At 38.5% G+C, this 14,025-nt stretch overlaps 1 protein-coding gene across 2 annotated transcripts in view; it reads left to right on the forward strand.

The window, feature by feature from the left end:
* Positions 1-14,025, forward strand: part of ADAMTSL1 (ADAMTS like 1) — a 1,110,365-nt gene that overhangs the window by 213,074 nt on the left and 883,266 nt on the right. The window lies entirely within an intron of this gene.

Below are 14,025 nucleotides of genomic sequence, written 5' to 3' on the forward strand. Positions count from 1 at the left end.
GTGAAGCAGGAGATGACAAAAGTGAACGTCGACATTCTAGGAATCAGCAAACTGAAATGGACTGGAATGGGTGGATTTAACTCAGATGACCATTCTATCTAGTACTGCAGGCAGGAATTCCTTATAAGAAATGCAGTAATCATCATGGTCAACAAAAGAGTCTGAAATGCAGTAATTGGATGCAATCTCAAAAATGACAGAATGATCTCTGTTTATTTCCAAGGCGAACCATTCAATATCATGGTAATCCAAGCCTATGCCCCAACCAGTAATGCTGAAGAAGCTAAAGTTGAATGGTTCTATGAAGACCTACAAGACCTTTTAGAACTAACACCAAAAAAAGATGTCTTTTTCAGTATAGGGGACTGGAATGCAAAAGTAAGAAGTCAAGAAACACCTGGGGTAACAGGCAAATTTGGCCTTGGAGTATGGAATGAAGCAAGGCAAATGCTAATAGAGTTTTGCCAAGAGAACGCACTGGTCATAGCAAACACCCTCTTCCAACAACACAAGAGAAGACTCTACACATGGACATCAGCAGATGGTCAACACCAAAATCAGACTGATTATATTCTTTGCAGCCAAAGATGGAGAAGCTCTATACAGTCAGCAAAAACAAGCCCGGGAGCTGACTGTGGCTCAGATCATGAACTTCTTTTTGCCAAATTCAGACTTAAATTGAAGAAAATAGGGGAACCACTAGACCATGCAGGTATGACCTCAATCAAATCCCTTATGATTATACAGTAGAAGTGAGAAATAGATTTAAGGGGCTAGATCTGATAGACAGAGTGCCTGATGAACTATGGAATGAGGTTCGTGACATTGTACGGTAGACAGGGATCAAGACCATCCCCATGGAAAAGAAATGCAAAAAAGCAAAATGGCTCTCTGGGGAGGCCTTACAAATAGCTGTGAAAAGAAGATAAGCAAAAAGCAAAGGAGAAAAGGAAAGATATAAGCATCTGAATGCAGAGTTCCAAAGAATAGCAAGGTGAGATAAGAAAGCCTTCCTCAGAGATCAATGCAAAGAAATAGAGGAAAACAACAGAGTGGGAAAGACTAGAGATCTCTTCAAGAAAATGAGAGACACCAAGGGAACATTTCATGCAAAGATGGGCATGATAAAGGACAGAAATGGTCTGGACCTAACAGAAGCAGAAGATATTAAGAAGAGGTGGCAAGAATACACAGGACAACTGCAAAAAAGAGCTTCAGACCAAGATAATCATGATGGTAGACACCTAGAGCCAGACATCCTGGAATGTGAACAAAACTAGTGAGGTGATGGAATTCCAGTTGAGCTCTTTCAAATCCTGAAAGATGATGCTGTGAGAGTGCCACACTCAATATGCCAGCAAGTTTGGAAAACTCAGCAATGGCCACAGGACTGGAGAAGGTCAGTTTTCATTCCAATCCCAAAGAAAGGCAATGCCAAAGAATGCTCAAACTACCACACATTTGTACTCATCTCACACACTAGTGAAGTACTGCTCAAAATTTCCAAGCCAGGCTTCAGCAATACGTCAACCGTGAACTGCCAGATGTTCAAGCTGGTTTTAGAAAAGGCAGAGGAACCAGAGATCAAATTGTCAACATCTGCTGGATCATGGGAAAAGAAGAGAGTTCCAGAAAAACATCTATTTCTGCTTTATTGACTATGCCAAAGCCTTTGACTGTGTGGATCACAATAAACTGTGGAAAATTCTGAAAGAGATGGGAATACCAGACCACCTGACCTGTCTCTTGAGAAACCTATATGCAGGTCAGGAGGCAACAGTTAGAACTGGACATGGAACAACAGATTGGTTCCAAATAGGAAAAGGAGTATGTCAAGGCTGTATATTGTCACCAGAGTACATCATGAGAAACGCTGGGCTGGAAGAAGCACAAGCTGGAATCAAGATTGCCGGGAGAAATATCAATAACCTCAGATATGCAGATGACACCACCCTTATGGCAGAAAGTGAAGAGGAACTAAAAAGCCTCTTGATAAAAGTGAAAGAGGGGAGTGAAAAAGTTGGCTTAAAGCTCAACATTCAGAAAACGAAGATAATGGCATCTGGTCCCATCACTTCATGTGCAATAGATGAGGAAACAGTGGAAACGGTGTCAGACTTTATTTCTTTGGGCTCCAAAGTCACTGCAGATGGTGATTGCAGCCATGAAATTAAAAGACGCTTACTCCTTGGAAGGAAAGTTATGACCAACCTAGATAGCATATTGAGAAGCAGATACATTACTTTGCCGACTAAGGTCCGTCTAGTCAAGGCTATGGTTTTTCCTGTGGTCATGTATGGATGTGAGAGTTGAACTATGAAGAAACCTGAGCACCAAAGAATTGATGCTTTTGAACTGTGGAATTGGAGAAGACTCTTGAGGGTCCCTTGGACTGCAAGGAGATCCAAGCAGTCCATCCTAAAGGATATCAGTCCTGGGTGTTCATTGGAAGGACTAATGCTGAAACTGAAACTCCAATACTTTGGCCACCTCATGCGAAGAGTTGACTCATTTGAAAAGACTCTGATGTTGGGAAAGATTGAGGGCAGGAAGAGAAGGGGATGACAGACAATGAGATGGCTGGATGGCATCACCAACTCAATGGACATGAGTTTGGGTAAACTCTGGGAGTTGGTGATGGACAGGGAGGCCTGGAGTGTTGTGATTCATGGGGTTGCAAAGAGTTGGACATGACTGAGCAACTGAACTGAACTGTGTGGTTATGTCTCGTAAATCTTGTTACTTTCCATTTCCATTAAATTTGAAATATTTTCCAATGTTCCTTATGAATTCTTTGATCTGTGGAAGAAGTTTGTTATATAACTGCCAGTCATTTGAACATTTTCTAGATATTTTATTGATTTCTAATTTATTCATTTTGGAATCAAAGAATGTATGAAGCATTATTTTAGGATTTGGCAAAGGGTCTGTACAGGTCTACTTTCCTGGGCAACCTTCATGTAGTTTCCCTCTCATGCTCTAGCCTTTGGCTGAGAACTGAAGAGGGAAACCTTCCCTGCCCCTTCTCCTAACCTTCACAGAATTCTGGGCACTTTGTGCCTGTCTCTTCTCTGGTGTTCTGCTCTGCAGATTCCAGCAGTTCACCTACTTTGAGCTGTGATCCATGCCTTCTAATCTGTGAAGGATCACAGTGCTCAACTGAGACTACAGGTCACTGAACTGTACTAAGGAATTGCCAAATGTCCCTATACAGAGTTAGGTCAATTCTGGGGCTCACTTTGTGAGCTTCTCTTCTTTCAAGGATCACAATTTTATTCTGTCTGTAGATTAATGTCTGAAAATAATTTCCTTATATATTTTGTTCAGGTTTTATCACTTATAGTGGGAGGACTAATTCATTTTTTTTTCAATCGTACCTGGAAGTAGAAGTTCATTCCCTGAGTTCTTACATATTGACAGGTTTTTCTTTTTTTGTTGTTGAGTGTACTCTTTATATTTGGAAAGTCAGTTTTGCTGGATATAAAATCTTCGGCTCACAATTTCTGTACTTGAATATTCAGCTATGTTGCTCCATTTTCTTGTGGCATATAGTGTTGCCTGTGGATAAAATCTAGTTTTCTTTTCCATTTAAGTCAGAGATCAAAGGGTCTGTACAGGTGTACTTTCCTGGGCAACCTTCATATAGTTTCCCTCTCATGCACACTCTAGCCCTTGGCTGAGAACTGAAGAGGGGAACCTTTTTGTTTGGTTGGTTTTTTTAAGTCCTGTAATTTTATTAGAATATGTCTTTGTTTTGGCCATTCTGGAGATTGACATTCTTCAATATGGGATTGATTGTTTCAATAAGAAGCTTCCATGCTGCTACTGCTGCTAAGTCTCTTCAGTTGTGTCCAACTCTGTGTGACCTCATAGATGGAAGCCCACCAGGCTCCCCTGTCCCTGGGATCCTCCAGGCAAGAACACTGGAGTGGGTTGCCATTTCCTTCTCCAATGCATGAAAGTGAAAAGTGAAAGTGAAGTTGCTCAGTCCTGTCTGACTCTTCACGACCCCATGGACTGCAGCCTAGCAGGCTCCTCCATCCATGGGATTTTCCAGGCAAGAGTACTGGAGTGGGGTGCCATTGCCTTCTCCAGAGAAGCTTCCATATTTTCCTTTAATTTTAGGAACTTATTTAAAAAGTAAAGTTTCAGTATTTTTTTCCATTCTCTTGTAGTTGTATTTATGGACTCATTTTATCCACACTTTAAATTTTCTTTGTCTACCTTTATATTTATCACTTGCTTTTGAAACCTTTTAATTTCTCCCTTCTTCATTTTAATGTTTCTTGTTTTTCATCTTCCATTTGTATCAAACCATTATCTTTTATGATCAAATGTTTGTGTTCCTCCTAATTTAGTTTCTTTTTGTAATATTTTCTTTTATTTGTAATTATTTTTTGAGGTAATAATTTCATTTCTTAGTTTTTCAAATTCTGATTTATGTTGTCATTTTTGTTTTGTAACATCTTCTTAATGTGCTTTAGCCTAATTACCTAGTTAGTTAAATAAAATGTTATAATTTTAAAATGTTCTGTTGTGAATATGTCTTTCAGGCATGTTTTCTTTGTCTATAGGAGTGTCACTGAGTTCTTTCATCCTTTTTTTTTTTTCGTTTTCAATAATCCTGCATGGGAGTTGATCTCAATGTTTTTATGTTACTCATTTTTATGCAAAATTTGTGTCTCTGAACTATCAGGACCATCAGGGTAGTTTTTCTAACTTCACAGAGCTCCATCTTGTATAGTATTTTATGTGCTATTAAAAATATGGCAAACATACAAATGAAAATACTGGATTTTTAATGAGACATCAGGACTAGTGAAATTGATTTGGGAGTTATTTACATATAGAGATAATAGCCGAAATGTTTGGTATGGATGAAATCTCCAAAGGAAAAAGTGAAGGAAAAGAACAAAGGTCTCAAAACAGGAAATGCTGAAAATCCACACTTTTTGGGAAGCAAAAAAACAAAAAAACTTGAGAAAGAAAAACAGTAGTCTTAGAATTAATGAGATGGTGCTTTGGGAGTTAAGAGAAGATTGTAATTAAAAAGACACAGCAGTGAGATTTAAAAAGACATGAAATAGTTTAATAAAATTAGGGCCGAGCATCCTTGATTAAAGTAGGTGAGAATAGTGGATGTGAAGCACTCTTTGGGAAGTTTAGGGTTGGAGAGAGCAAGGGAGGAGTTTTTTGTGAATGGTAGAGTTGTATAAAGTCTTTTATTCCAACATCGTTATAATGTGATTATATTTGAAAATTGAGAGGAGAAAAATCTGTGAAGACAGGAAAATTGAAGTTGCTAACAAGGGAAGATAAATGAGAAGCAAAGGAAGCATGAGGTAATTGAAGGAAATTTCTTCCTCTGAAATAGGAGGAAAAGAAGAAAAATACATAAGGGATAGATTTTCAGTTAAGAAGGCCAGTATACATATTGAAAGATGCCCAGTCTGAAATGATGAAAGATGAGAACTTGCTTTCTAAAATTTCCTGACTCTATTCCTCTCCTTCACTTTGTCTTTACTTTTTGTTTGCATCATCTCTGTTTTCCTTTTCTTGCTCAGTTTTGAGTCTGTTCCCAGCCATTTCTTTTCCACATGGGGCTCTTCCATAGGATAGAGTCCTGGCTCCATAGTTTTGCATGTTGGAGGGGGCCAGCCTGCCCCACACTGCCATGGACCCTTCCTTGTTAGTCACTCAGTCATATTCAGCTCTTTGAGACTCCATGGACTGTAACTCACCAGGCTCTTCTGTCCATGGGATTCTCCAGGCAAGAATACTGGGGTAGATTGCCATTCCATTCTATAGGGAATCTTCTCAACTCAGGGATCAAACCCAGGTCTCCTGCACTGCCATCTGAGTTACCAGAGAAGCCCCATGGACTGCTTGTACTCACCTATAATTCGATTGGTCAAACCCTTCTCAGTTTCAGCTTCTGTTCTAAAATGGGCCTGCCGTCTTTTATAGTAAACATCTGTTGGATATTTGGGGATTCTTCTTTTCTCTGATGTTTCATATATATCCCATGTTTTCTCTCTGTTATCCTTCACACAAATGCTAATACCTTGCCAATTTTTTTTTTTTTTTTTTTTTACTATCGGTGGCTTGTCCTCATCTGTTTGTAGTTGGGAACTCATGTGGATACCTTTTCACCTAGTTTGTTGTATATGATGTCCATGTGATTTCTTTTCTTTCCTCTTCCTTACTTCCCTTTCTCCCTCTCTTCCTCCCTTCCTTTCTTCCATCCATCCATCCATCTTGACACACTGTCTTGTTAAGACTACCATGGTTTCTGCCATCTTTCTAGAATTCCTGTATAGTCCTTTTATTTAAAAATGAATCTTAGCTGAAATCAGTTAAATGATAAATGCATTATATGTGGACTGTTTCTTAGAAACTTGAAAACCACTTGCCTTGCCTAGGTAGCACAGTCTTGTCAAAATATCTGTGGGTTGAGCTACTCCTGAGGGCTTCTAGTCTGGTTCAGCATAAGTCCTGGGAAGAAGGATCACTCTGAACTTGGATATAAGGGCAGAGGATGGAGATCTAAGAGATGGTAGCGATAAGGCAAGTTAAACAGTTATTATAGGTAGGAGTGAATGTGTGTTCTGTGTTCAAGTGAGAAGGCATAGGTGAGAATCCACCTGGTTAGTAAATGAAAGGACTGTAGCCCTCAGTTCCCATGCTGCTATGAAGAGCTGTACATCCTGAGTAGGTCAGGGATGAGGTGTCTTGTCTCATATTGATGTTTCTTCTGATAAGAATGTTGATTCTATGTTCAAGTTAGATAGTGGTGATGAGAGAGCAGAACAGAAATAAAATTTACTGTATGTAGTTTAGGGACAGAGATTTTCATTTAACCTCAAAATATGTGGTAGTGTATTTTTATATTTCTCTTGGATTACTCATTGAGTGCCTTTTGGGAAAAATGTTACTTAAACATATCATTTAAAAAAATATATACTAGAGAAACTCCTCAGAATAATGCCAGTCTAAATCGTGATGAATGTAATTTCCTACCTTCTAACTTAAATTGATCTTTTCATACATTTACATTTTTTAAGTGTTTATCTGATACAGAGCCTTGCAATTCATTCATTTCTGAAAGTATTATTTATCAAGTGCCTGAGATAAAGGTCTGGTATATAATGGTCTTTTTCCAATGTATCATATGCAATCATGGCACATCATAAGTACTTCAAAAAGTGTTCAAGGTGGGAAGGGGTATTGGTTCAGTTGGCTGTCATGGCTACATGAAGGAAACACAATGGTTAATGCAAGAGTTAGAAGTGGGCAACGCCTTAGGTGAGGAATATTGGCCAGCAGCATATGAAGGTGAGAAATGAAGGAAGAATAGAATGCGCCATTCAGTCAGAGGGCTTGCTTGTGCAAAGGAAGGAAGGTAAAAACAAACAAACAAAAAAATAAGATGTACTCAGGCAACTCCAAGTAGACCTATTTCTAGTTATATATATATTACCAAGGGATGAATGACAGGCAGAGGAATCTACATTTAATCTTGTAGATAAAGGAATCCTTAAAATGTGTTCAAATAATAGGTCTATGTAATCAAAGCTAGGTGATGACTCTCTGGAAAGGGTGAGTCAGAGAGGAGAGAATACAGAGGTAAAGGACACACGGAGATGATAACTTTGGACTTGATTATAACAAAGTTGGGTGTTTTTGTTTAAATCTGAACTGATGCCCTTGATTCTTATAGTATTCTCCTCTTCTTATACATATATACACACTTTTATGTCTGTTTTCTGAAGAGTAGACCGTTGAGTGAGAAATGGTTCCTTTGTATTCCTGGGCCATTTCATAATAAGCAGAGATGCCAAAACTTTCTGGGATAAAGAGATCTTTAATGATATGTAACAAATTAGATTCCGAAAGGTCAGGAAAATACTTTTTTTTTCGTTGAAAATGAAAGACATCTGGGATTTTCATTGTATATATTTTACATGGTTAGGACTAGGCTAACTGATAATTTTAGGGGCAATTTGCAGTAAAATGTAAGACTTTTAAGCCTGTTATATGCTACATATATTTTAAAAATCAGAGTTGGAGACTTATAACTATGTTTTCTTAAGAGATGTTAGTCTTTTCTGAGGATTTTAATGTCAAGAACAGGAACATTTTTTAAGAAATAATCTTCTCAGGTTGGCGTTATGAATTTCTAAAAACTAGATACAAGACCATCTTAGATTCCTATGGCAAGTAGGCATTCCAGGATTATATTCTCTGCTTGATGAACAGTTTGAAAGTGTGAGAATTGTATATTTTAGGCTTACCAGCTGTAAGTATCTATCACTGGAGGTTTAGAGTAACATCTGAGTGCCTGTCACAAAAAGAACAATATTGTGTGCATTCTTTTTCTGAAAATGTAAATCCTTCAACCTATATTCCATGGAAACACGCTTAAGAATTTATCATCTGGAAGGGGCATAAGATATGTTCTTGGCCAGCTTTCTGAATGTATGCTTTGTGGAACACGAGTTCCTTAGATGGCCTGTAAGTAAGGATTTCTGAGGGCATCTCTGTATCCTGCACCCCTCACCCTGAAGATACACATGAGTCTTAGCATATTGAACGGTCTGGGATTTTCCTAGTGATAAAAACAGTTTGGCTTTTTATAACCCAGAGATTCTCAAACTTATCTGGTCATGTACATGTGTTTATGTATGTGTATATGCACACACCTGTGCAAGTGTTCATTTGTAAATTAACATCTTGTGTCACTCATGTTTTATTTTTTTTTTTAATTTTAGTTTTTTATTTTTTAAATTTTAAAATCTTTAATTCTCACATGCATTCCCAAACATGAACCCCCCTCCCACCTCCCTCCCCATAACAACTTTTGTTTTATACTTTGGGAAACTAATTGCTCCATCTCTTTATGGGAAACTGAAACCAAGGAAGGTTTATTTCTCTCTGCAGGTCACACAGCTCTTGGCAGAAATGTGAACTTATTTTTCAGCTCCCGTATGGCCACTTCCGTTCTCAATGATCTCGTGGCTCCGTAGGTGATGTAGCACTGGCATTGTAATTCTTCTCCTCTTTCCTTGGTTACTAGAAACTTCCCTTCTATCAATTAATTTTTCACTCAGATGAACTCAGAGATGGGCCACACCATCCTAATGACAAACTCTTTGGCTTAATTCTGCTCTGCTTAGTGCTGGAAACTGGAGTCCATCACCTCCGTTTTGAATTTTGCTCTGATCTTGCCTCTTCCCTGCTTCCTGTACCCACATGTGACCACAGTCAGGATTCTGGACTGTGCCTTTAATTGCTGAATGTAATTATCATCCCTTGCAAGCTCCATTTGTGAATCACTAGTGCTATACGTTTGCTTTTTCCTCCTGTTCCTGTTTGTCATTTTATCACTTCCATAATGCTTCCAGCTGAGGATAAACGGACAAAGTAAGGCAGATCAGACTTCAAAGAATGAGTTAGGGTTTGCTTAGCACCTATGCTCCTAAGAACTTTAATTTGGGAGAAAGAGGTCAGAGTTGGATGTTAAAAAACAAATAAATAAAAATAAAACCTTAAAAAGAATCCATGGGAAAGAGAAAGAGAGAGAAATGGTAAGCCAGAAACTCAGTTCTCTTATAGGCTCTGAAGTGAAGTGAAGTGAAATGAAGTCGCTCAGTTGTGTTTGACTCTTTGTGACCCTGTGGACTGTAGCCTCAATCCACGGAATTCTCAAGACAAGAATACTGGAGTGGGTTGCCATTTCCTTCTCCAGGGGATCTTTCCAACCCAGGATTAAAACCTGGGTCTCCCACTTTACAGGCAGATGCTTTACCACCTGAGCCACCACGAAATGTGTGAATTTATTCAAGACACTTAATCTCTCTGACCTCAATTATCTCACCTGTAAAATGAATGAATTGGATTAAATGCTCTCTGATCTCCCTTCTAGCTCTAGCTTCCTGTGAGTCTGTGATCTTGGAGTGTTAATTGTCCATGTCCTAATCTCCATGGATAATCAAGATTTGGCTACACTTGTTCAGACTGACAGCATCTTGATGGAATGGCCTGGAAAGAGAAGGAAAAGCAGAGGCTCTGTTCGTGTTTTGACAGCCTTCCAACTACACATTTTATTTCATTTAATATTGTAGAGTTAAAATCACCTTACTGTTTGTGTTAAGAGTATTTTTAAGCCTGTTATTTCACAGGACATCACTTCTTAATTTTTGGAGGGTTCTGAGTGAGAGAGAAGAATATGGTACTTGAAAGAGTGTCATTGTGTTGGAGAAATAACATAGCAACAAGAAAGCAAAAAGTAAACTGGTCTCCCAAAGAGCTCTTTACAGACCTTACTTAAAAGGCCAAATGCAATACAGGACATGGACTGTCTCCATGGGAAAGATGCTGTAGAAAGAGACCCCCATTAGAATGTATACATAGGCATGATTCTGTTTAAGTTATTGACTCCGTGTATGGCATAGCCATTTTTCCCTTTGGGAGAACCATACTGCCATATTAGTCAAGTAATCCTCCCTGGAGAGTAGAACAAAGAAACTCAGGCCCTCTGGACCATATCAGGGGTTCTAATAATTAGGGAAGATTGTCAAACAGATTAACTGCAGGACAGATTTAGTTAGAGCAGTTGCATGCTCTGTTCTATGACTGAACATATACTCAATTATGCGGTGTTGGTCTGGAGGTTCTTGACTTAGTCTCCATACACATGCTTCTTTTTCAGATTGAAGTATAGTTGATTTACAGTGTTTCAGGGGTGCAGCAGAGTGATTCACTTATGTCATTGTTGTTGTTCAGTTGCTCAGCTGTGTCCAGCTCTTTGTGATCCCATGGACTGCATGCAGCCTGCCAAGCTTCCCTGTCCTTCACTGGCGTCCAGAGTTTGCCCACATTCATGTCCATTGAATTGGTGATGACATCCAACCGTCTCATCCTCTGCTGCCCTCTTCTCCTTTTGCCTTCAATCTTTCCCAGTATCAAGATTCAGTTACACATACATACATACATACATACATGGCTCTTTTTCAAATTCGTTTCCATGACAAGTTATTGTAAGATATGTATATGGTTCCCTGTAGGTCCTTGTGTTTTATTTTATGTACAGTAGTGGGTATCTGTTAATCTGTTAATCCCAAATTCTCAGTGTATCCCTTCCCACCCCCTTTCCCCTTTGGTAAACCATAATTTTTTTTTAGTATAATACTAGATATTTCCTATCTTTGAACTCCTAGGATAACTCTCAACATCTCCTTTCTTTCCTGGGAGTTTTGAGCAGTGCTCATTCTAAGTTCTTCATGCTGTCCCTCGGTGGGCAGTGATGAGAAGGATGTGCTTGAAAGGGAGAGGAATCCCATGGCTGAAGGCTGACATCTCACCGTAGCCCTCTTGCTTTGCCTCTAGTTCTCCCAGCTTCTCAATGAAAGCGGCTAACTCGGGGGAGAGAGAGAGTGAGGTTTCCTTGAATAGACATTTGTTTGCACATACAATACTAAACTGGGATTGCTGGCCCATGCTGTTTTGCATCAGCAGATGCTTTAAGAATGCAGTGAAAACATCTTATAAAGTGAAAACCTATCATTTGTAAAGCTGCAAAGAGAGAGCTTTGTTTGCCCACACAGCATTTGTCAATGGAACCCCTGAGGCTATGAGTTTTTCAGGACAAGTTTCAACTCTGCTTAGTGCACACTTATTGTGCTAAGGAGAAAAGGCCCAGAGAAGCAGGGCATACTATTGTGAACCTTGTAAAGACTGCATGAGTTTAAGATCTCAGTCCATCTGGCTTTGAACCAGAGCCAATTCACAATTACCTGTGATCACAAAGACAGAATGTAGACAAATTAAAATGGAATCCACATAATCTCTTTCTGACATTGAAAACGCCACCCTCACCTTCCCTTACTTAGTTATTTGCAACAGCAGCTTGCAAGTAGCAACAGTTATATATTTGAGTTTTGGAATGAGATTCTAGCCAACAAGAAAAATGGTCTAAGTTTAGATAATAAGAATGGGCCTGCTGTCCAATCTAAACATAATCAGGCTGTATTTTGCCAGAGCAATTTTTTTTTTAATTGGAGGATAGTTCTGTGCTGGTTTCTACCATAAAACAACATGAATCAGCCATAAGTAAACATATGCCCCCTCTCTCTTAAACCTCCCTCACATACCCCTCATCCCATCCCACCCCTTTAGGGTGTTACAGACAATGGCACTGAGTGCCCAGTATTATACGGCAACTTCCCATTCGCTGTCTCTTTTACAAATGGTAATGTATACGTTTCAATGCTACCCTCCCAATTCATCCCACCCTCTCCTTCCCCTGCTGTGTCCAAAAATATGTTCTCTGTGTCTGTGTATCTATGTTGCCCTATCAATAGGTCCATAGTACCATTTTTCTAGATTCCATATATATGCATTAATATATTTGTTTTTCTCTTTCTGACTTTCTTCACTCTGTATAACAGGCTCTAGGTTTGTCTACCTCACTAGACATGATTCAAACTGATTGATTTTTATGACAGAGTAATATACCATTGTATACATGTACCACTACTTCTTTATCCATTCATCTGTCAATGAATATCAAGATTGCTTCCATGTCCTAGCTATTGTAAATAGTGCTGCAACGAACACTGGGGTACAGGTGTCTTTTTGAATTACGGTTTTCTCAGGGTATATGCCCAGGAGGGGGATTGCTGGGTTACATGATCGTTTTATCCCTAAGTTTTTAAGGAATCTCCTTACTATTCTCTGTAGTGGCTGTATTAATCTACATTCCCACCAACAGTGAAAGAGGGTTCCCTTTTCTCCACACCCTCTCCAGCATTCATTGTTTTGATCATGGCCATTTTGGCTAGTGTTAGGTGATACCTCATTGAAGTTTTGATGTGCATTTCTTTAATAATGAGTGATGTTGAGCATCCTTTTATGTCTTTGCTGGTCATCTGTATGTCTTCCTTGGAGAAATATCTGTTTAGGTCTTCCAAATATTTTTTGATTGAGTTATTTGTTTTTCTGGGATTGAGCTGCATGAGCTGCATGTATATTTTGGAGATTACTCCTTTGTCAGTTTTTTCATTTGCACTTTTTTTTCTCCCATTCTGAAGGTTCTTCTTTTCATTGCCAGGGCCATTTTTTAAAGGAAGAAAATTTAAAAAGTTACAGTATTACCTACATAAAAATTTTCTTGATTAGTTAACAAGAATAAACTGTGGATTGCATATGTTTAGGATTTTTTAATGCAACTTCTTCCAGTCATTTGGGAATATAATTTTTTCATGATTCTTCTGTATTCATTGTGTTCCCTATTCTTCTAATCTCCTCTTCTTCTTTTATTAAGTCCACATCTAAACTTTTTTATATATCTGCAGCACCACACATGTCTGAGGGGTATAGAGAGGCTGGATTAGATACTTCCACTGAAGATAGAGATGTAAATTACTTTTGTGAGTTGGAGATAAAAATAATCCACATATAAGACTGTGATAGCTCTCAACCCCCCTCATGATCTGTGAGTTGGATGGCTCCCAATCTAGCAGTTTTATATTGATTGTATTCATGTATATAAATTTTGCAATTTTTAGCTTTTTCACACAGATTTGAATTGTATTAATGGTGGAATTTACTTCTAGCTTCTGCAGTAGAAGCATTATGAAGCTAGTATGAAGCAAAAACAAAACTTCCTGTGTGGAAATGCACGGTGAGAGAAAATATTGAATAAGAACAATGTTTCGATGTCGTGTTGCACATGGCAGTGCTTTGGGCAAAAGGCGCTGAAATGTAGATGATTATGGAAATAACTTGATATTTACAGCTAAACTCTGGGACTTCAAAAAAGAAGATAGACTTAAAAAAATGATAAGAAAAAAAGAATATCACTTTGGAGATTTGAAAATAATTTAAGTGAAAAAAATAAAACAAAAAGCAAAGACTCATTTCCTTGAGCTTTAGATCAGAACAATAATGTGTTTCACATGCTTTTCCCCCAAATGTTAAATCACCATTGTGAAGATGAGGTTGACTGCATACCTTAGGACTTTG

The sequence above is a fragment of the Ovis canadensis genome, chromosome 2 (assembly GCF_042477335.2).
Source record: "Ovis canadensis isolate MfBH-ARS-UI-01 breed Bighorn chromosome 2, ARS-UI_OviCan_v2, whole genome shotgun sequence".
Lineage (NCBI taxonomy): Eukaryota > Metazoa > Chordata > Mammalia > Artiodactyla > Bovidae > Ovis > Ovis canadensis.